The sequence below is a fragment of the Callithrix jacchus genome, chromosome 6 (genome assembly GCF_049354715.1).
Source record: "Callithrix jacchus isolate 240 chromosome 6, calJac240_pri, whole genome shotgun sequence".
Classification (NCBI taxonomy): Eukaryota; Metazoa; Chordata; class Mammalia; order Primates; family Cebidae; genus Callithrix; species Callithrix jacchus.
In genome coordinates this window covers 131,298,282-131,319,569 of record NC_133507.1, presented here as the reverse complement: position 1 = coordinate 131,319,569, position 21,288 = coordinate 131,298,282, and the positions used below count along the sequence as shown (strand labels likewise).

General features: G+C 34.3%; 1 protein-coding gene across 42 annotated transcripts in view; it reads right to left on the bottom strand.

The window, feature by feature from the left end:
- Positions 1-12,070, bottom strand: part of MAP2 (microtubule associated protein 2) — a 149,344-nt gene extending 137,274 nt beyond the window's left edge. For 41 of the 42 annotated variants that reach the window (XM_054257891.2, XM_078328365.1, XM_035305542.3 and 38 more), the window contains exons 1-2: positions 11,922-12,070; positions 11,571-11,638 (exon numbers count right to left, since the gene is read on the bottom strand). The gene's annotated coding sequence lies outside the window, so the exon portion shown is untranslated. The remainder of the gene's footprint in view (positions 1-11,570; positions 11,639-11,921) is intronic. The other variant, XM_078328393.1, reaches the window with a different exon arrangement.
- Between the last annotated feature and the right edge of the window lie 9,218 nt (positions 12,071-21,288).

Below are 21,288 nucleotides of genomic sequence, written 5' to 3'. Positions count from 1 at the left end.
ATACAGAACGGAATACATTAACAATAAAAATAAACCTTGACAATATAAAAATTATAATAATCTTTTACATAAGGGAGAGGGAGAAAGTATTAGTGTGCTAAATTTCTCACTTTTTATTGTAGTAAGTCAATAGATACTGTCCAAAGTTAAGAAATGGAAGTGTACTATTTGCAACTAAAATGGTAATCAGAAGAACTCTTGGGGAACAGCACTTATCAAAATGGTTTTCACTGGGATGAGAGATTGGGGATGGGAACATGGAGGAAAAATTTCATTTTCTTTTGGTCTCTTGTTTGGCTTGTTTTTAAATTTTTATTTGTTTACCATGAGTAGGTATTACTTTAACTTGATAAATTATAAATATAAATATGATGAATTCACCTCTCATTCAAATATACTATATACCTATTCTATGATAAGTATTGTTTAAGGCAGTAGGAAAATAGCAGTGGGGAAACAAAAGTCCTGATTTTTTTTTTAGACATTAAATTCTTGTGGAAGGAGATAGAAAATGAACAACTTTGGCATTATTGACATTTTGAGCCAGACAACTCTTTATTGCAGAAACTGTTCATTGTAGGAGACTTAGCAGCATCTCTGGCCACCTCTACTCATTAGATGTCAGTAGCTCTTGCTCCAGTTGTGACAATAAAAAAAGTCTCCAGACATTTCCAAATGACTCCTGGCAGAGGAGGCCACAGGTTAGTGGAAAAGCCTTGGCTTTGGGGTCAGACAGACTGGGTGTTTATTTCAGGCTTCACAAACCATCAGTTGTTTGTCTTCAGAAAATATACGTAACCTTACTAAACCTTCTGAGAAATTACGCTTAAAAAAAAACTGTCTTATGAAGCTTTTTTGTTTTGTTTTCTCATAATCTAGCAAAACATGTATGTACTTGGCATATAATATGCATTAAATAAACAGGAGTCATTACTATTTTAACTCTAATTGTAATAATGACCATGAAGAGGAGGACAGTAGCAGGTGGAGTGCAGGCTGTGTGCTAAGGGTGGTGGGTGAGGAGGAGAGTCAGCCTAGGCCTTAGATGCTTGGTTGAAGGTTCTGGTTAAGCTCCAGAGCAGCACTCTTCAATCAAACCTACTGTGATGATGGAAATGTAATATAATATATAATGTTCTATAAAATGAATGAGGCTATAAGTGCTTTAAATGTCGTTAGTCTAAGGAATTCAACTTTCAATTTCTAAAATTTTTTATTAATTTGAATTTAAATAGCTACACGTGGCTAGTGGCTACTGTATTTATCAGCCAGCACTGTTTGAGATAGCAAATGAGAACCACTAAGGAGAGAGAGAGAAAAAAATAACAGCAATAAAAAAGGGTGTTCTAGTTTGTCTGGAAGATTAAGGTAGTGATGGTGTTTAGGAAAGGGAGACCAGATAAACGCAATTCAATAGCTCTGGTGTGCTAATGAGAGCATGGATGGGGTGGTGGGCAGGAGAACTGTGGAAGAGGTAGGCCGCTAAACAGAATGGCCTCAGTGGACCCATTCCCATGGGTGTCTGCCTCAGGACACCTAACCTCCACCTTGATTCTAACTCAGTAGCCCCTGAGGTCATCGTTTTCCTTACATATGTTCCCCTTCCATGTCTACATCTGAGACCAGAACTGAAATCCAGTTCAAAGTTCTTCTTTATAAGCTCTTTTAATTATCCTAACAATGGACAAATCACAATGTCTTTGTTTTAAAATGTTTCTCCATTGATGTGATCTTTTGAAACTTTAATAATTTTCTTTGCTATTCTGGATTCTTATTGAGTTATTTACCATTCACTTAAAAGTCTGTGGAACTCAAAACTGAGCAATAAATTCTTATTAACCTATCCTTTCAAATGTGTTTTAAATCAATAATATTGTATTATTTCATTTTCGGTTATATAGTTAGCCATATCTGCTTTTAATGCTGAAAAGTTTTAAACCATTTCAGCAAAGACTGTGTTATTTTTACTAGTATTTACATAAACCCATGCCACACTAATCCAAGACTTGGAAGGGCAGGAGTCTTTTGAGGTACCAGGGCAATCCACTTAGTAGAGATCACCACTGCCTTAGACAGGTTCCTTATTTTAGCAATCAAGTCAGGGCATTATTAAAATATTGTAGATTTAGGGCAATACACTCATTTATCTGCTTTAACTTCATAGTAGTAGGAAGTAAATGCTTTGCAGTCAGAACAAGGATATGTGTCCCAGGTATACCATTTCTAGTGGAGTCACTTGGGTAGATCACCTGCATTCTTCAAACTTCCATATTTTCTTTTTTTTTTTGAGACAGAGTTTCACTCTTGTTACCCAGGCTGGAGTGCAATGGCACGATCTTGGCTCACTGCAACCTCCGCCCCCTGGGTTCAGGCAATTCTCCTGCCTCAGCCTCCTGAGTAGCTGGGATTACAGGCACACGCCACTGTGCCCAGCTAATTTTTTTGTAATTTTTAGTAGAGACGGGGTTTCACCATGTTGACCAGGATGGTCTCGATCTGCCGACCTCGTGATCCACCCGCCTCGGCCTCCCAAAGTGCTGGGATTACAGGCTTGAGCCACCGCGCCCGGCCCCATATTTTGTTTTATAGCAAATATAATAACAAAGTCTGCCTTTCCCATTCCAAAGATTGTTGGAGTTTTGGGATACCACATATTAGAAAATGTTTTATATTACTTAAAAGTGGTTATTTTTTGTTGTTGTTCTTAAAATTTAAATGCAGCTTCTTAACTGGTTGAATTAATCCAACAATGTTATAATTCACAGTGTGGCTGTGTTTGTGAACATAACATAGGGAGCTTATTCCATTAAGCATGCACACATTGCGTGCTTAATGTAATACATTACATTTATTATTTCTCTTTTATCTCTTGGATTATCCACTTTCCTACAGAGGAAAAGTACAGCCAGAATTATATGAATTTCTCAGGCTCGTGAGTATGATTTTTTAAATGTTTTGGTTTTTAGATCTCATATTTCTCAAATGTCATGTGGGAAAGTCCATCATTTTAGGAATTTCTGCTCCCACTATTTAAAGTATAGGCAGTCTACTTAGGTTTTTTTTAAGATTCTGAAATATCACAAATTCTCCTGAAGTTATGTTCAAAATTATGTTAATTAGTGGCTCTTGGGCACTATGTGAGAAGAATCCTTAATGCCTGCATGCTTCACCTTATTCTGTATATGTTAACATGAAATCTTACCATGAGAAAAATCCTATAAGAAGCAATAAATTATTTATGAAGAAAACTAGGTAGAACCATTGTTCACTTTGGAAATAAAATGTAAGATCTTCCCAAAAAGAAACATCATTTCTTAAGTTCCTAGACATGATGAAGAAATATATTTTGGTTATAATGTGTTAAATGAAATATCTTTTCCTTAACAATTGCCAGAGGTGGACATCTGGCTTTTTTAAATGGTCATAATGTAGTCATTAACACCAGGAGAGAATCTGAAGAAAGGTTAATGCAAACCATCTGATGCAGACCCAAATGGAACCCGCAAAAAATAAAAAAAGAAATGAATACTTATTCAGATTTCTATTTTTGAGAAAGAGAGACAAATTTGGAAGACAAAAGATGATGCTGTGCTACCATGAGAGACAATTGAATGCATGGGTACAGTATTCTAATTCTGCAAATTGCATAGTCAATTCCAGCTTAACTATGCAAAGAAGACCACTGCTGTCCATTATAGAAAGAGTAGACGGACACAAACACACACTCACGTACAACACTTATTTTCTTAGCTTCAACCTGGCATGTGCGTCTAGAGTATTTTCTATATAGACAACATATAGAGTACAAAGGCCTGTTAACTTGGTTTCTCTCCTCAAGGACCTTGCCTAGTGATCTTGAAGAAACGTGATTATCAACTTAACTTGACTTATTGTCACATAAAAACTAATTTGATACTTCACTGCAATTTTAAATTTCTAGTTTCTAAGGACATTGTTCATGCCTACTTGGCTGTTTAAATATACACCAAATTACAAAATGATAACAAGGTTTAGAGATACCTGGTCATGGCATAGTCTAGAGAGAGACCTGGCTCCTTGAGCAAAGGATAAATGCTAATAAGGATGAGAATACTACAAATATTTAACAAGCACTTGAGCTATTCTGCCTTAAAGGATGAATATGCTATATTTATTTGCTTTTTTCTTAGATATTTTATAGTTACAATGAGTGATGTGAGAAAAATCAAATAGGTCAGTGATTCCAAGTTGCCACAGCTAAAAGGGATAACTAGAATTACAGTCTAGCACTGAAGGCAGAAAGGTAACATTCCTCCTGACAGAGTCTGTCAAGGCTTCTTATAAATACTTGGTCCTTCTGAACACTCTGATTGTCTACACACAGATGCATCCTCCTGTAGAGTTCTGACAAATCCCTCAGAAGAATGCAGGTTGCTGTCACCAACCAAAACAGTCCACCAAAAGAAATTATTTTAAGGGAAAAAAATGCTTTCCCGAAGACAGTGACTATCTTCTAGTCGCCTGTGGCTTTAAGCAGTCACCCGCGGCTTTTAGTAGGAGTGGGCAGCAAGAAGATGGAATTCGGAGACTCAGAAGCTTCCCACAGAAGAGTGTGATAGATGTCAAGAGCTAAGGGGTCAGAGAATTCAGCAGCTCACTACTGTGCTGAAAATCCAGGCAGAGAGGACGCTGTAAGTCCAAAGAAATCATGAGGCAGGAAATAGAACTGGAGTTAAGAAACAGACACATCCCCAAACCCAAGCCACAGAAATTCATTATATGGCATAATAAACATTAAGAATGGGCAGAAAGAATAAAACGTCAGTAGCTCATTAGGGTTGATTTATTGGATTTTTCGTAAAACTGTCTGGAATTTAAAAACTCAGTAGAGCGGCAATTCACTCTTTGCATCAAAGAGTTTTAAAAGTATGCGATGTCTCTGCAAAAGAAGAGCTCACTTCAGACTTACTAACAACCACTTCTACAGTCATTTCTTATTTTTCTTGCCTGGATGTTTGCCTTCTAGCCTTTTACTAATCAAAGCATGGCTTCCATGGACCAGCAGCATCATTACCTGGGAGCTTGTCAAAATACAGACTCTCAGTCCCCTCTTTAGACCTACTGCCTCTGAGTCTGCATTTTAGTAAGATCTCCAATTTTCTCATATCTGCTTTAAAGTTTAAGATGCAAATATCTTAGCATCTACTCTTAACCTTTTATAATTCATTCTCTGTACAGCTGCCTGAGTAATTTTAATTTTATTTGTTAGCTCACTGATTATTTCCACTCTCTAGAAGGAATGTTCCATGAGGCAAGGAAAAGGGAATAGAATTGGGTATTCAATTAACATTCATTGAATGAATATCCTTCAGTCTAGGATAAAGAGGTTTCCCATATTTTTTCTTTACCACTTGAAAAGTCTCACCCTCTTTTCCTTTGCTCTTATTTATAAGGAAGCTACATTTTGCATGCCAAGCCCAAATACTTGGCTACATTCTTTATCCCCTTTCCTTTAAATTTGTCCTTTTTATGATTACACTTCTAGCACCTCGCTCTATTTGCCCCTGCTGTTGGCTTGTGATTTTCCACGTTAATAAGCAGCAAAAGCCCACTGAAGTCACCACCTTCTTGCTTTTCAAATTTTATCTCTCTTTTCTTTGAGTCTGGATTTCTTAAGTGTATTTTCCTACTGTTTTCATATCCTTATTTACTCCTTCAGTTCTCAAGATGTTTCTGTCTCCACAATTTGATGGTTTAGAGTCAGACCTTGATTTAAAACTATGCCTAAAACACATGCAACATTCTGAGTCTCTGTCCCTTCACTGGTGAAGTGGGCATGATAGAAAAGACATCAGAGATACTATGATAATTAAAGTGCCTTTCACAGATGCTGGCACATGGCAGGTGCTAATATGATCTCAAATTCTTGGAGGAAAAGCTGAGGCTCATTTTGAAGCCACCAAATTTTATCTGTCCAGGAATTTGACAAAAAAGAATACAGTGATTTTGTTGTAAGTAACTATTCACTGGAAATCATTTAAAATATTGTGTAAGTGTAATGTACAAGCTATTCCACTGTAGCATTATCATAGTGAAATATGGAAAACAGTAGGGAATAAAAATGTCCAATCTTCAGATGAGACAACATTATGCAGGTGGCAAAATGTTGTGAGAAGTGTTTAAGACACTGCTGAAAGAAAAAAGGCGGAATTCAAAATTATATCCTTATAATTTTGATTATGAAATTTTAAAAGCAATAGGATAAAAAAACATCAAAATGTTTTAAAATTGTTAACATTACTCCCTGGATTGTATAATAATGGGTGACTATTATTTCCTTCCTTATACTCTTCTAAATTTTACAACTTTTACAAAATGTGAATTTATTGTTTTTATACCAAAATTATTATTGAAATAAATAATAAACCCAGAAGCATTTTTAAAATTCTCATTCTTCAGTTTTTCTGGAAAATTTGAGTTTTAACTTTGTTTTCTATAACCTTCCCTATCCTCTTCTTTCTTTGCTTTTTTTTTTTTTAATTTTTCATTCAACTTTGTTAACACCTGTCCCTTATTTTGCATCTTAAATGCAGGTGCTGCCAAGAGATTCCCTCTGGTCCTCTTCTATTCTTCTTGTTAATGTCACCCACGGCCTCCCTCCCTAACTTCCCTTCTCAGCTTTGGATCTGCATGTTCTGCAATCTACGAGCCCAGTCCACCCACATACCCAGCCTCGTGTCCTAAACTTACCTTTTCATTTTTTATTCACGCTCTCATTCATTTAGCATTTATTGGCTGTCTACTATGTACTAGGCATTCTGCTAGCGACTAGAGATACAATAAAAATAAAAAAAGGATCTTTCCTCGCATAGCTCTCAGCTACTTTCTCCCTTTACTTTTTCCAGTTATTAAATTCAAACTTCAGAGACATCTTTGAGTCCTTCTTCTGTTTATTTCTCCTGCCAATCAAGCAGTTGTTCTACTCTGTATATGAACTTGAGCTCCGAAGCATCTTTCATTATCATGACCTCTTTTTCATGCCCACAGTCAATACGTTCTTTGGACTTTTGTTTTCCCCTGGGATTATTCTCTGACATCTTCTGAAGTGATGCTTTCTTAAACATGCTGTCACACACAATTCTGATTTAGCTCGCACAGAGCTATAAAATAAATCATCTGAAAACACAGTTTGGTCATAGTAGTTTCCTGTTCACAGTATTCAATAGCTCCCCACTGAATAAGAACCTCCTTGACTGGCATTTAAAGTCCTCTTCCAATGTATTAAGTTGAACTGAATGAAATTAAAGTTTATGTTTCAAAAACGATGAATATTAGCCATTTAATATGATGCTACTTTATAGCCTAAGAGTCCTGTTTTTCTGCTTTATACTCTAGAATATAAATGAGATCAGTCTGTGCTTTCCAAGTATGTTCACTTCCTTTGATTCCTTTGCTAATGTTTGTTCTTTCTGCAGCTCCTCCATACGTTGTCTCCCTGTTGAATACTTCTATTCATCCATAAGTTCTGCCTCAAAACACATGCTCTATGAAGTATTTCCTGTTGAATCCTATTCCAATGATTAGAATGCCCTATAATGAAGTTCTTTAATAAATTATTCTTAATATGGTACATATACACCATGGAATACTACACAGTCATAAAAAGAATTAAATCATGTCCTTTGCAGCAACATGGATGCAGCTAGACTCACTATCCTAAGCAAATTAAGGCAGGAACAGAAAACCAAATACCGCATGTTCTCATTTATAAGTGGGAGCTAAACATTGGGCACTTGTGGACATAAAGATGGGAACAATAGACACTGGGGACTTCTAAAGGGCAGAGGGAAGGAAGACAGAAGAGTTGAAAATGAACTATTGAATACTACACTCAGTACCTGGGTGACAGGACCATTCATACCCCAAACCTCAGCATCACACAATATACCCAGGTAACAAACCTGCATGTACTCCCTAAAATAAAATCTGGAAAAAAAAATTATTTATGTCTTTATTATGATACCAATAAGCCTTGGTATTACTTCCTCATCTTATTTTGCTGACTCCAACCAAGATCCGGAAGTGTTCTCCTGTAATACTTGCAAGTAGAGAATCTTAATACATATTTGTATAATTGTTAGTAGCTTCAGTGATTTTCCTGACTTAATTACCCTTGAGGTTGAATTGGTAGTTTTACTTTGTCCATGGCCCTGTTACCTGTTTGTTAATTTATTTTGGCCATTTGAACATTCTTATGCCATTATTTCACTTTAAAAGGGGGAAAAAAAAAACCCAAAACCTTACAAGTTATGACATCAGTTATGCTATTTAGCACTTGGATTCTCTGGCTAATTTTCTTATCTAGATTATGCAATTCAAAATAACACGTCACTATAATGACATGGAAAATGCTTTATGAATGCATTTATTTTAAAACTTCCAAATTTATCTTTGACATTCATCCTTGAAGAATAGAATTCTTCAAGTTAAATTTAAAATATATAAAAAATTAAAATACAATACAGATTGAATATTAGTTAAGTATTTGAAGACATATTCACTTCTACCATAGACAGAAGACAGATAGATAGATAAATAGATAGATAAGGATATTTTGATTTTTACTTGCAGATAAATCAAGATATTTACAAGTATACTGTTTTAACCTTATTGCATGGAACATTAAGACAATGACTAGGTACCAAAAATCTGCTCTAAAAAATGTGGCAAAATTTAGTGTTTAATATGAAGGACTTGGGGGCCAGACTTGAGTTTGTCCAACTGTAGTCTCAATTCATTTATCTGTAAAATGGAGACCATACCTATCTCCCAGGATTGTAAGGACAGCTAAAGGGGATAATATATGTTAAGGATTTAGGATATTGTCTGGCACATAGTTAATAATAAAAAAATTTATTTTTATTAATGAAAATATATGACAGCAAGAAAGAATAGCATTCTGTAAAGCCATATGATTCTAAAAGTTTCTTGATAGATTCCTTAAATATATAGAAAAGATTCTATCTGTCTGTCTATAGAAAAGATTCTATCTGTCTGTCTATCTATCTATCCATCCATCCATCCATCTATCCTTATATGCTTTGTTGCTCATTATGGACTAGTAAGTATGACATCATTTCTCATATTACATGTATAGAGAAGGGATGGGGGAAAAGGCCTCCTCCCCTTTGCTGCAGCAAAATCTTGGCCAAAGACATGAAAAGCAATAAACAATGTCAAGCCTGGGAGTAGTATTTAGGAAGCGTCCATAAGCAAAGCTCAGGCTGCAGTTTGGCTTATTTCCCCCAGCTGATGAAAGTGAAAGGGGACATTTCAAGAATTCTTCACATTTTAATCTAAAACCAGAAAAACCCTTTTCCATACGGCCTAAAAAAATTTCTATACATGGTTTGTCACTTTTCTATCCAGTATTAATAATCTAATTATTATTTATTAGAAACATTTAATGAATATTTTGGGTAACTAAAAAAAAAAAAATGACCAGATGTCTGTTTCACAGTGTATAATCTTATGAAAGGCAAGAACAAAAAAGTAATGGGGGAGAATGCTGACAAATAAAATAAACATTTATTGAGTTCCTACTGTGACCCAGGCACTATACTATATGCTAAAAACGTAAGTGAAAAAAAAAGTGAGTGAAATCAGTAAAGGAATTAACTCATCACAATATTGACTAGAAAAACCATGGTATAGGGCCCTGATTTTCTTAGACTCCAATAGTCAAATGCTGTTCAGATTTGACCACCCAATCTACTCTTTTAATAAACTCCTTTTCTATTATACATACTTTGTCAGCATACCACTAGATGAATTTTTAACTGGTCCTACAAAATTTAGATGCCAGAGCCTGTTACTGAGGTCATATGCCCCTTCTCCAATATCCAGACAAATCATAACAGAACTTATTAGTTCCTATTGACAATGCATTAAGTCATTTTTTAGTAGTTAAATAATTTCCCCTTTTTCCAATTCATAAACATACCCTAAAGTTCAAAATTAATATAATGAGTTGCTGAATGAGTATGAAGATTAGGAAATAGATCTTCATGTGAAATATATGCTCTCCAGATTTAATTAGATGGGATAATACTGAATAGATTTTTTTCCACCAAATATAAATATCTTCACTTACTTTGAATGAAATATAAAAAGAGAGAATAGTCTCAAGGGTTTAACAATATCCAGGAGAAATAGTCCTGTTTGGGGGATTTCATACATAATTCCACTGAGTAATTTCTGAGGAAGAAGTGCAATATAATTTTATGTGTCGCCAAGACTAGTATTAGCTTTTGTTCACAGTCTGAAATAATGCAATTTCCTTTCTTAGAACACTGATTTATTTTAACGCTTTCATTCTGCTGTTCAAAAATCTTTATGTGATGCTGCCTACACTCTAGAAGGCTGAGGACAGTGTCATCTACCCCTTCCCTCTCTCCCACAGTAACTACCCACAGCAGCAAGGCTCTTAAGAAGTGCTTGTGAAATGAATAAATTAAGGTTCTTGTGATTACACATTGCAGAGAATATTAACAAAGAACAATGTATTACTCTCCTTCACCTGCTATAAATATTCACATGCACAGGTATACACTCACATAATATTTCAGGGTCAGTAGTTGAACATTAACTATTTTCAGGTATATTTTTTTAAAAACTAAACTTATTACAGAAAATGCTTTGAACTGACAGTCTTGAGAGGAAATATTATACATTGATCCCAAGGAAAGGTTTAAAAGATATTACTGATCTTCTTCCCAGTAAGGCAGAAAATGTCTTCCATTTTTTAAAGGCAAATTACAAATATGGGTTTTATTGACTTGAATAGGTGTTAACATCAAAGACGGTCCATAATTGCCATCTCAAATCAATATATATCCTGATGCTGAATTTCAACATTATTGTTTTTCATGTAAGGCATGAGGCCCAGATCAAATGGATTCAAGTGCATTCATGGCAAGATGAAGGATTGCTTTCTTATGCTGTCAATTTCAAATAAAGCATATGTAAAATAAGTTCTTTTAAAAACTAACAACCTCAGCTTTTAAATATATCCATTGTTAAAAACTAAAACATCAATAAAGAAGTTACAATATTTTACTCGTAAAGCCAACAATACTGAGTCATTCCTGGGCTTTCGTCTCTAGCACCCATTCTACCTGGGAAGGGCAAGGCATTTCATTTAACCATTTTAATAAATCACTCATCAGCAGGATTTGTTCAGATAAAATCATTACTTAGCCTATTTCTCTTAAATTCAAATTAATGAATTTTCATTTAGATGGAGAATTTCGGACTTAAAAAAACTGTTACAATGATAAAATCTCTAAATAAGCTAAACATGTTGATATTTGTTAATAACTTGCAACATAGGCAAAAGACACAATTCTTGAGTCATTGTCTAATCAAAACAACCTTAGATAATGGAAGTATCTGCATAGAAAATGGTATATGCAATAGACAATGATCAACTTAAGCTTAAGGATCAATTGTAGATAAATTAATTTAAATAAAATATTTCAGTTCTCCCCAGATTTTCCCTCTTTAAAAGATCCAAACAAAACATGTGGTACCTTTTAATTTTCTGAATGAGTAGTTCCCAGTCAATGCTTCCTCGGTTAGAGACAACAAGCTGAAGAATCTACCGAAACAAAACAAAAGAATATATATATATATATATATATGAATTTGTTAACTAAATATCAAAAATTATAACTCACCATTAAGCAAATGCATTTTTTATATTCAAATGGTAAATCTATGCCTGGAGATCTGTAGTACAAAAAAAAAATGCAGTACTTGACTATTTAGGAAGCTCAATACTAAATTTTAAAACATTTTTACTCTGAGATTACATAAAGCAAAACCTTTGAATAACGGATTAAAAATGAAACAAAATAAAATTAAAAGCCCGGAACCATTACCAGCGCATATGCAGCAACACCACTCAAGTCTAGCCTTTGAGAACTGCTGCAGAATCCTTCTCCGGGAGCATTATCCCCACAGGCTGGCTCTCTGGCTCTCTAGCTCTAGACAGACGCAGTCTGCAAGCCACCAGCTCCTGTCTGTGTGTGCCGGGGAAAGGGAAGCTGCAAATTAGAAAAAGTCCCCGCAGTGGCGAACAGGAAAATAAGGCGAGTGGGAGAGAGGGAAAGAGCTCACTAGCCTCAGAATTTTCGAGAATGATGACAAGCCACTCAGCTCCGCCATCATTCACTGACAATAGGATGCAGCCCTCACTTACGTTTTAGCGGTTTGCCATAGGGGCTTCTGGTACCAAATGCCTGACAGGCATTTTAATTGCCTCCATCCAAGTGTATCCCCAGGAGTCGAGTCTATCAGCCTATGAATGTCATCATCTGGTCTCCTTTGTGTTAATGCCAGACACACACACACACACACACACACACACACACACACACACACACACACACACAGAGCTTAAATAGAGAAACAGTTTTCAGCCATATAGGATTACAAACAAGTTAAGCTACACAAACTGGGTATAACTAAATGCTAGTTTATGGGAATTTTTATTATCTGCATTAAGGACATCAGAGATTTTTTTGATGCTTTGTCATTGGCAGATAATTACAATATTTTTAAACTATCGCATATTGCTTATTTATATTCCAAAATAACTATGCTCATTAAAGAAATGCAATATTTATGTATATTTTCCCACAGAAAATTCAATACCCTTTTAACAGTTATAATTATGCCCGTGGCCATGTTTTCCTTACAAGAGAAAAAGGAGAAAAAAGCCACAAGGAGAATTAGAAAACCAGAGCCAATATGTGATTTCTGGGGGCAATCTATTTCATTCTATTTACATACAAAAGCAAAAGGAGGTGGCAACCAGCTTGGTCCTGGGACTTCTCAGTCCCTGAGGGCCCAGGCAGAGAATTCAATCTTTGGCATAATCTATATACCCTCCATGTTAGCAACTGAAATTAGCAGTTGAACATCCCTGTTTTACAGTGCCCCTTATGTAGGGAGGTTAAGTGTGGAATAATTTCCTGCATTTATTTCCTGGAGAAAAGGGAAGGAGAAGAATGTCAATAAATAAATTAATTTTTACCCAGCATTGTTAGTAATCTGAACCAGTGAATGGAGCAGAATTCGATGAGAACCAAAAAGGCCAGCTGTGAAGAAGGTTGCTGGGAAGAAGCATCACCATGGTTACTGGAAACAGAAAGTCAAGAGAAAAAAATATGATGGCAGAGAGAAGAGAATGAGACTACAGGGAAGGAAATTGAGAGAAAGATGATATGCTTCTTTTATTTTCCTTCTTGAAAGGATCACCTCCATCAGTTTTATACTGTATTTTGAATTCATTAAGATAAATTTGCATTCTCCTTGAGCCACCTTTCTGCCCAGCTTTTTAATCACTAGCTAATTTTGCTTTCACAAATATTTAAATTACAGTTCTTTTGTATGAGATCAGTTCTGCTACCCCTTGCCTCTGTCCAAACACTGGCTTCATGGAAACCACTTGGCCTAGTCCACATCCTTTGTTTCATAGGTGAGAAAGCTGAGGCTCAAAGAATATGACCAAGCTCACAAAACAGGCACCCACAGTGTTTCCTGATTCAGTCCTCTGCTTTTCTTCTTTCACCAAGTGACTTTCTTTCCCTGCTCTCTTTTGTTCCATTTGCAAGCAACACAGATTTCAGAAACATCCTTTGTCTTTGATTTTGTAAACCTTCTTTTATTTGCTAAAGCAGTGATATCCTTCTTTAAAATGCATTGCAGTCATTCTGAAGAATTTTGCAAATATCTGTGCTGGATTTTATTTGAGGTCTGAGGAATCTGGGGTAATTATGTCACTGCTTTTCTTTCATTTCCAGTCTGGCAATCAGATAAATCAAGCATGATTGCCCTTTTGTGAACCTATCTTGTGAGCCTAAACTTCATCATCATATACTAGGCACTCTTAACATTACTGGCCTTATTCTTTCAGCAAGCATAAAACTGAGTAATCAAATTGAGTTGGTCTCCCAAAGCTCCTCCTAGGTATAGACAAGGTAAACTTTCCTGGGTTACCAAAAACAATGGAGCTGGAAAATGGAGAGCCCAGGTTAAAATTAAAAATTACAAAATAATGATAATAATTAATTCCAAAACAACCACTGGAGGGCGAAAATTTCTTAAAATCTTTCTCAACCACTCAGTAAATACTGTGGTTAGAATTTTGACCTTCATGTTTTACTGTTTTATTTTCTTTCCAAATTGTTCTTTCAATTCAGTTCATATGATTCAATGCTTTTGGATTAACTCATCTATAGATAGGGTCATATTGCTTTTTTTGATGTCTAAAACACAGTTGCTGCCACCATTACCATCCTCTTTCCCCAGTATGTAGCTATGAAATGAATAAATCACATTTTTAAAAATATGACTACCATAGGTAATAATCACAAGAGATTCAGGTTTTAGTGAATTCTACATACTGATTAGAATTCTTTCCCCCTCGCAAAAAAAAAAAAAAAATGCCCCTTTAAATATAATCTCTCTGTTAAACGTCTATTTTACTCCAATGATTTTGGACAATAAGGTGATTTTTCAAAGTGAATGTTTTATTTTAATGTATTGTCTTCTGTTCACTTCTGAACATAAAAAATGATGTCTAAGACTTACATCTTGAAATATGAATCATATTCTATCATGAAAGCATATATAATGGTCCTGGTCAGTCTAAAAATATAGCACAGCTTTCAAAAACATTTAATACTTTCTGGGAGTCATTTAATATTTAGGAACACCTAGTTCAGTACATAAGAATGAGTTGGTATACTCTTTTTCTTTTCTTTTTTTCCCATTTGTTTCCAACGTGGAATAAGTGCCATCTGTGAAACATAATTACTGCCCTTAGATACATCATTTTCTAAGAATACAAGACAATGGATAATTGAGATACTTTTCTGAATTCTTAGATTTTGGATGTCTTTTGTTTTTCATAGAAAACTATAAAAATTATTAACCATACACCATCAATGAAGCTGAGTTACTAGTTATAAAAACATCCACATGTTGAGAAACTCATGAAAATAATTCTGACAGCAAACAATGGACAAATTTATTACTTAGGGACAAAATTTCCCCTCAAACAATAGAATCCTTGAATCACTTGACTCCTGCCACAAGTTTTGTTATGATTAAAAAATGAACTACATTTGTTAGCTTATTGTCTATTTGATATTTTACTTAATTTTACTAGGTACTCTATGCCACTGAGTTCTGGACTATTAATTTACTTAAAATTTGAAAATAATATTGATATTATCCAAGCCCAAAGTCCTATAACTATCTGCCTTAGGACAGTTATATCCTGGTTTTATGGATAAAACCCAGTAGGAAGTATTTAAACGAAAATATTCAGTATCTTCACTGAACTTAGATAAAAAACAAATTACAAAATAAAGTATATTTATAAAAAGCAAAGAGCATATTGACATATGGGTTGCATGCGGCCATCTTTGACATCTTCACTGTGATTTTGATTAGAGTTGGACCGCAATGAGAAGGGTGAATTTATTCCAAACAAGTAGGGGAAAGAGTAAGACAAGATAACTGGAAATCACTTTCCAATTGCTCTTGAATCAGGCTTTAATACTTCTGAGTCATGATCATCAGAGTTTGACTTGACTATTTCATTTAGAATCTTAGTGTGGTGATTTTTTTTAATCACTTATATTCTTACCCAAATGTATGTACCTAATACATTTCAAATTATTTTTGGATTATGCACCATTTTGAACCTCAGCGATATCCATATTTCAGTGACAAATTCTGCACAATTCTAAAAGTAATAAATTCTCATTTATCTTTATTCCATCAATGCTTTTGTTTCACTTATCAAGGTAAAGCCAAAGGGATGGTATAAATGGGGAGAGAGAAAGAAAGAGAGGTTATTCTTATTGTCAGCTCTCAAAGTCTGACTGCAATTTAGTAAAATAGCTAGCTTAAAAGCCATATTTAGCTTTCATATGACATTACCACCTAAACTTATGAAATGACTATACCCAAACTTCTATTCTTCTCACATACTTTAACCAAAGTAAAGTTAACCAAACTTCTTTTTTAAAACAATGTCACATGAACTACAATTATGAAAAATAATTGCTACTTCAATTCATAAAGTCATAATCTCATTACACTTTAAGAGCTATGTTGGGAATTAAAAGCTCTCAAAAGGTTGAAAAGAAAACTATAATAGTTGAACAACTAAGACTCTCATACATTCCTGGTAAGAGTTTAAATTAATACAACCACTTTGGAAAACTGTCTGGCAATATGTAGTGAAACTAAATGCCAAACTAAATATATGGAATAATATATGAGGTTCCAGAGCAGATAAAACTAATATGCAGAGACAGAAATCAGAATAGTGTTTACCTCTATAGAAAGTAGTATGAGAGATTGTATTGACTAGGAAGATGTACAATGTCTTCTTGATCTGAGTGGCAGTGACATGGGGTAGACAGCACTCTATTAATGTAATATACCTTTATAATAATTACTGCAATAAATATTATGGTGCCATTGTTTTAGAAGCTCTTTATTCATAAGTTTTAGAATCTATAGTGAACACTATACAAAATGGTTCTTGTATAAGCATATATTTTGCAAACATACTGTGTAACCATGGCTGCATAAATAAAGGCTATATGATTACATGTATACTAAATAAACAATTTGTAAGAGCACATTTTCCTTAGTAGAGAGAGGACGTTTTACACATTGGCTTTTAGTAAATAAATGGCAACTGTAAAGTAAAAACACATGAAATGAAAAACGGAAGTAAAATGTGTATTTTAGGAACATAGCAACAAGTGAAATTATTTGTGCATAGCAACCCTTACAGAACTACGCTATTATGACAAAAGAATGAACAGCTAAGATGCTTCCCATATCGTTCTGTTCACAAAAATTTCTTACCCATTATGGCCTACCATAATCATTAGTTTATTTCAGGAATCATTGATTTCTTCTCTTCCAACCCAAATTTTACACTTCCTTTTTGGTTCAAAGTTCTGCCTTTTTCATAATGGCTTCCAAAATTCCCACAAGCACATAATGTCATAAGGCTCTTTCCTTTCTCAGAATCACCAACATACAAAACAAAAACAAAACCACCATGATACCATAATGCCTATTATTATATATGGGCTTGGTACATTTTTCAGGACCTTACATTCAGTTATTTATTCTAATATTTGCCAACTTGAAAAGCATATGACATGATTCTGATAAAATGATTAAGACCTATAAAGTGCCAATCTTTTTGAGTACATTATTTTATTCAACAATTCTGGGAGTCATGTGCCTCTATTTTACAGTTGAGGAAATAGGCCTAATTAGGTTTAGTAAAGTGCCCAGGGGAACATAGCTGGTAAGTGGTGGAGCAGAAATTCAATCCCTGGACTTCTCAGCTAATTAGTTTGTAATTCATCCTAACACTTAGAAGGTATCAGAATAGGAAGAGATAAACATAGAACTAAGAATTTTCCATTTACACTTACAAGATAGAAGAAAAGGAAGAGATAAATTAAACACAGAATTAAGAATTTTCTATTTTTCTAGGATCGGGAGTTTAGACAGACTACTTGTTATGTAAATAGGCTGTGCATAAAAGAGATAAGATAAAAACATAGATTTTTGCTTTCAGAATTATCTCAGATTCTATCAGTTCATATTTAAATAATGTATTGTGTAAACACAAGCATTCCTGGAGGTGAAAAAACATCATAATTTTAATTACTATCTATCTGGTCTAATCTTGGCAGAAGATATAAAGTCATATGAGTGTAATATATGTTCAGGTGTTTTTAAAGAACTTTGCTGTTTGACAATTTGGGCTTATTATGTTTGCTTTGAAACATCTTGTTGAAATTACCTCCTATCCTGGAAGTACAGATAATAGTAAAGTACATGTCTTTACACAATCACTATCCTTATTTTATTCTATAAAGTCAGAAATCATCAAACATCATGGTAAATCTTAAGTGTTACATGAGAAAACATCACATCATATTATGTAATCCATGTCTTGTATAAGTTAACACATTTTTAATAGTTAAATTTTGGTGTGTGGACACTTTTTTCATTGAGACAATTCTATTCTTTCTATGAAGTCTTCCCTCAGTTGTTGCCTTCTCAAGGAGGCTTCACCTGACCATCCAATTCAATACTGCAATCTGTAATTCCTACTCCCAATCCCCCTTACTCCATTTTGCATATCTATCGTCTTCTAACGTGCTATATAATTTATTTATTTGTTATGTTTACCCTTTACTGTCTTTCCTCATTTACTTGTAAGCTTCATGAAGGCAAGACTCTGCCTGTTTGTTCACGAATATATCCCAAGCACCTAGACCTAGGTCTGATATATAACTGGTGCACAATAAATGTTCAATAAATATTCATTCATGCACGCATGAATGACTAAAATTAAAACATTAAAGCTCATATAAAAAGCATAAATTACCTTCCCAAAAGTCTTAGAGCTCAAAGTTTCAGAAATCATGAGACAAAACATGTAGTGTAAGTATTTCACTTATTTTGGGTCTTGGTTAACTATTTAAAAATACAAATTCTAGACTTTTCATCTCTGGCACATTTATAGCAAGTTTGAGTAACCTCTCTCCCTTTACTTCAAGTTTTAAAAAGTATTTACTTATTTTTTTTTTTATTTCTACAAAAATTCTTCTAGCAGTTTTTCTTACCTACTTCTGAATCCTTAGTTAAAACTAGTAACTTTTTATCTTTCTCATAACCTAAATGTTAATATAAACTGTATTCACTGGAGATACAACCAGCCTATAGGCAAGCAATATTTGCAAGAGAAATGGGCAAATCATGAAGGAAAATTAAGAGAATTCGTGTGGAGGATTTTTTAATAAATAAAATTTTCATTCAGCAGCCAACAAGTCAAGCAGAACAATCTTACGGAGTCATACATTTTTTGGGTGATATTCCTGAAAGCAGGAAATGAACCTTCATTTAATCAAATTTTCCACAAATGGGGCCATTACAATTTCATGGAAGATTGGAATCAAATCAAATGCTACATCTCATGACAGTAGGTCTAAATTCCTGATTTGTTTTTGAAAACTACTAAAAAAATTTATTTTGTTTACTGCTTTCTAAGCATTGAAGATTGATATATCTCAACAATTTAAACCTGTGTTGCTGCTTCAGTCTTCAGCAACTTCACTGAATTGGAGAGCCAGCAGTACTTAAGAGGTCAGCTAGTTCCAGTCCATTTAAATTTGGTAATCTTTAACATTAACATTACCAGATTATTCTGAAAAAGCTTAAATTTTGCAAGATTCTACAGCATTTATTTTCATTGTCTAATATTTCCAATTCAAATAATAAAATGTAACTGTGATGGTTTAATAAATGCAATATCATAAGTGAAATGGTTTCTGAAAATACATATATTTATTTTGTGAATAACTCAAATCCACGTTTCAAAAATGTATAAAATCCAGACTTAATCTCTTGGCCGTTTAGGGGACAGTGTGTCCTAGGGTGATGGCCGCCAGGAATTACATATATAATTGCTTAGTCTGTCCTCTGACTCTAGTCCTCTGTACCAAGGTTACAATAGAGATGAGAAGGGATAACTAATTATCTATGTGGGTATTTATTTATAGATACTTTAATAAAACAGAACTACAATACACTTTGAATATTTAGAATGTATTCAATAATACAGCTACATGCGCATGAAAGTTCCAAATTCTCCTATTGATTGGAGCTAAAGAATAAAGATGATGAATATCAAATCCCTAGTGTGAAAAGAAACAGGAACTTAGAAGAAGAGTGGGTGTACTGTTTCTATTTCTACTAAAACTGCATGGCTCATTCTATCATCAGATTTCTTAGTTGCAAAGGATTTTAGGTAAAAGATACTGGCTTTCAAATCAAAGGGAAATATTATATATAAGCAATGCCTATATATGTATATTCCTTCTCAACAGTATCTTTCAGTTGGCAAGAAAGAGGTCATGTTATGTTATATTTTTACTAGTATCATTTTCCATAGTTTTGTGGCTTTTTTCCCTTTTGCTGCTAATAGCAAACATATAATTGAAGAAGTAAGTGTTTTATTTAATATCTGTAAAATGGAACTCAATTTTTTTTCTAGGCATGGTCTATCTACTTTTTTATTTTAAATGGAATGCAAAAATAGCTATTGTAAGAATCTGGGCCAGTGCATCTGTCAGGGAGAGAAATTTCCACACCCCCAGGACCACTAACTTTTTTCTTCAACTGCCACACTCCTGTGTTTTGCTTTTTGTTCACTTTCCCATTATCTTTGTTTTGCCTTCCCCTTTTCAACTCTTTCTCCTCCATTCTACCCCAAAGTAATGGGGAACATAGTCAAGGAAAATAGTTAAGGAATCATTTAAATAAAGATTCATCTATATATGTCCTTGGTTTTATGTTAGTTAGGGCCAAACTCTATGTGTTTTACACATCTTTCTCTAATATCTCCTTTTACATTGGTGTACAATAAATAATGTTAATTTGTGTTGTGGACATTGACCTAAAAAATGGAAGAAGTAGTCGCTGGTGAGGAGGAAAATATGTTGTCACTAAGTTCATTGTATGTAGTGCTGCAGCATGTTTTTTATTTATTTTTAATACAGCAAAGTTAAAAACAAATATAAGGGATTCAAATGTCCAGGTTATACATACTTTCTACTGTAATCCTTATAAGCATATAGATGACATATGAGAATAAAGCAGGCGATGCCTCAAAAACAGATTTTTCTAGTGGCAAAGGGATGCTTCCAATTTGCTTATGATTTCTTATTTTAATTTGGAGCTGTTTAAAATGTATGATTGAGTGACTGACGGATGAGAAAAGGGGATGTGAGGTCATTGCTAAGAAATGCACAAAAGGAAACCTTGAGAAACTGGCACTCATGAGTTAAAAGCCAAGTATGATAAAAAAGAAACTTATTTTGCAACAGAAAAAAAAAGCTGAAGAACACAAAAAAACGAAAAAACCAACGGGGGTTGTGAAGATGATAAACAGCACAGAAACTCCAAGACTGATTCAGTACTCTTTGTACATCACTTAAAAAAAGAATTAAATGAAAACTGATGATGTACGTTAGGAGAGTTAAGACACTCAAATAAGGAAAAGCAAGAATATGCGACATGGATAGAGAAGAGGTGGAGGATCGAGAGCGTTGGAAACAAATAGAGTTTCATTTATAAACTACTGAGCCAGTCTGACAGGTGAAGCAGGCTGAGGCACTTGAAAGATCT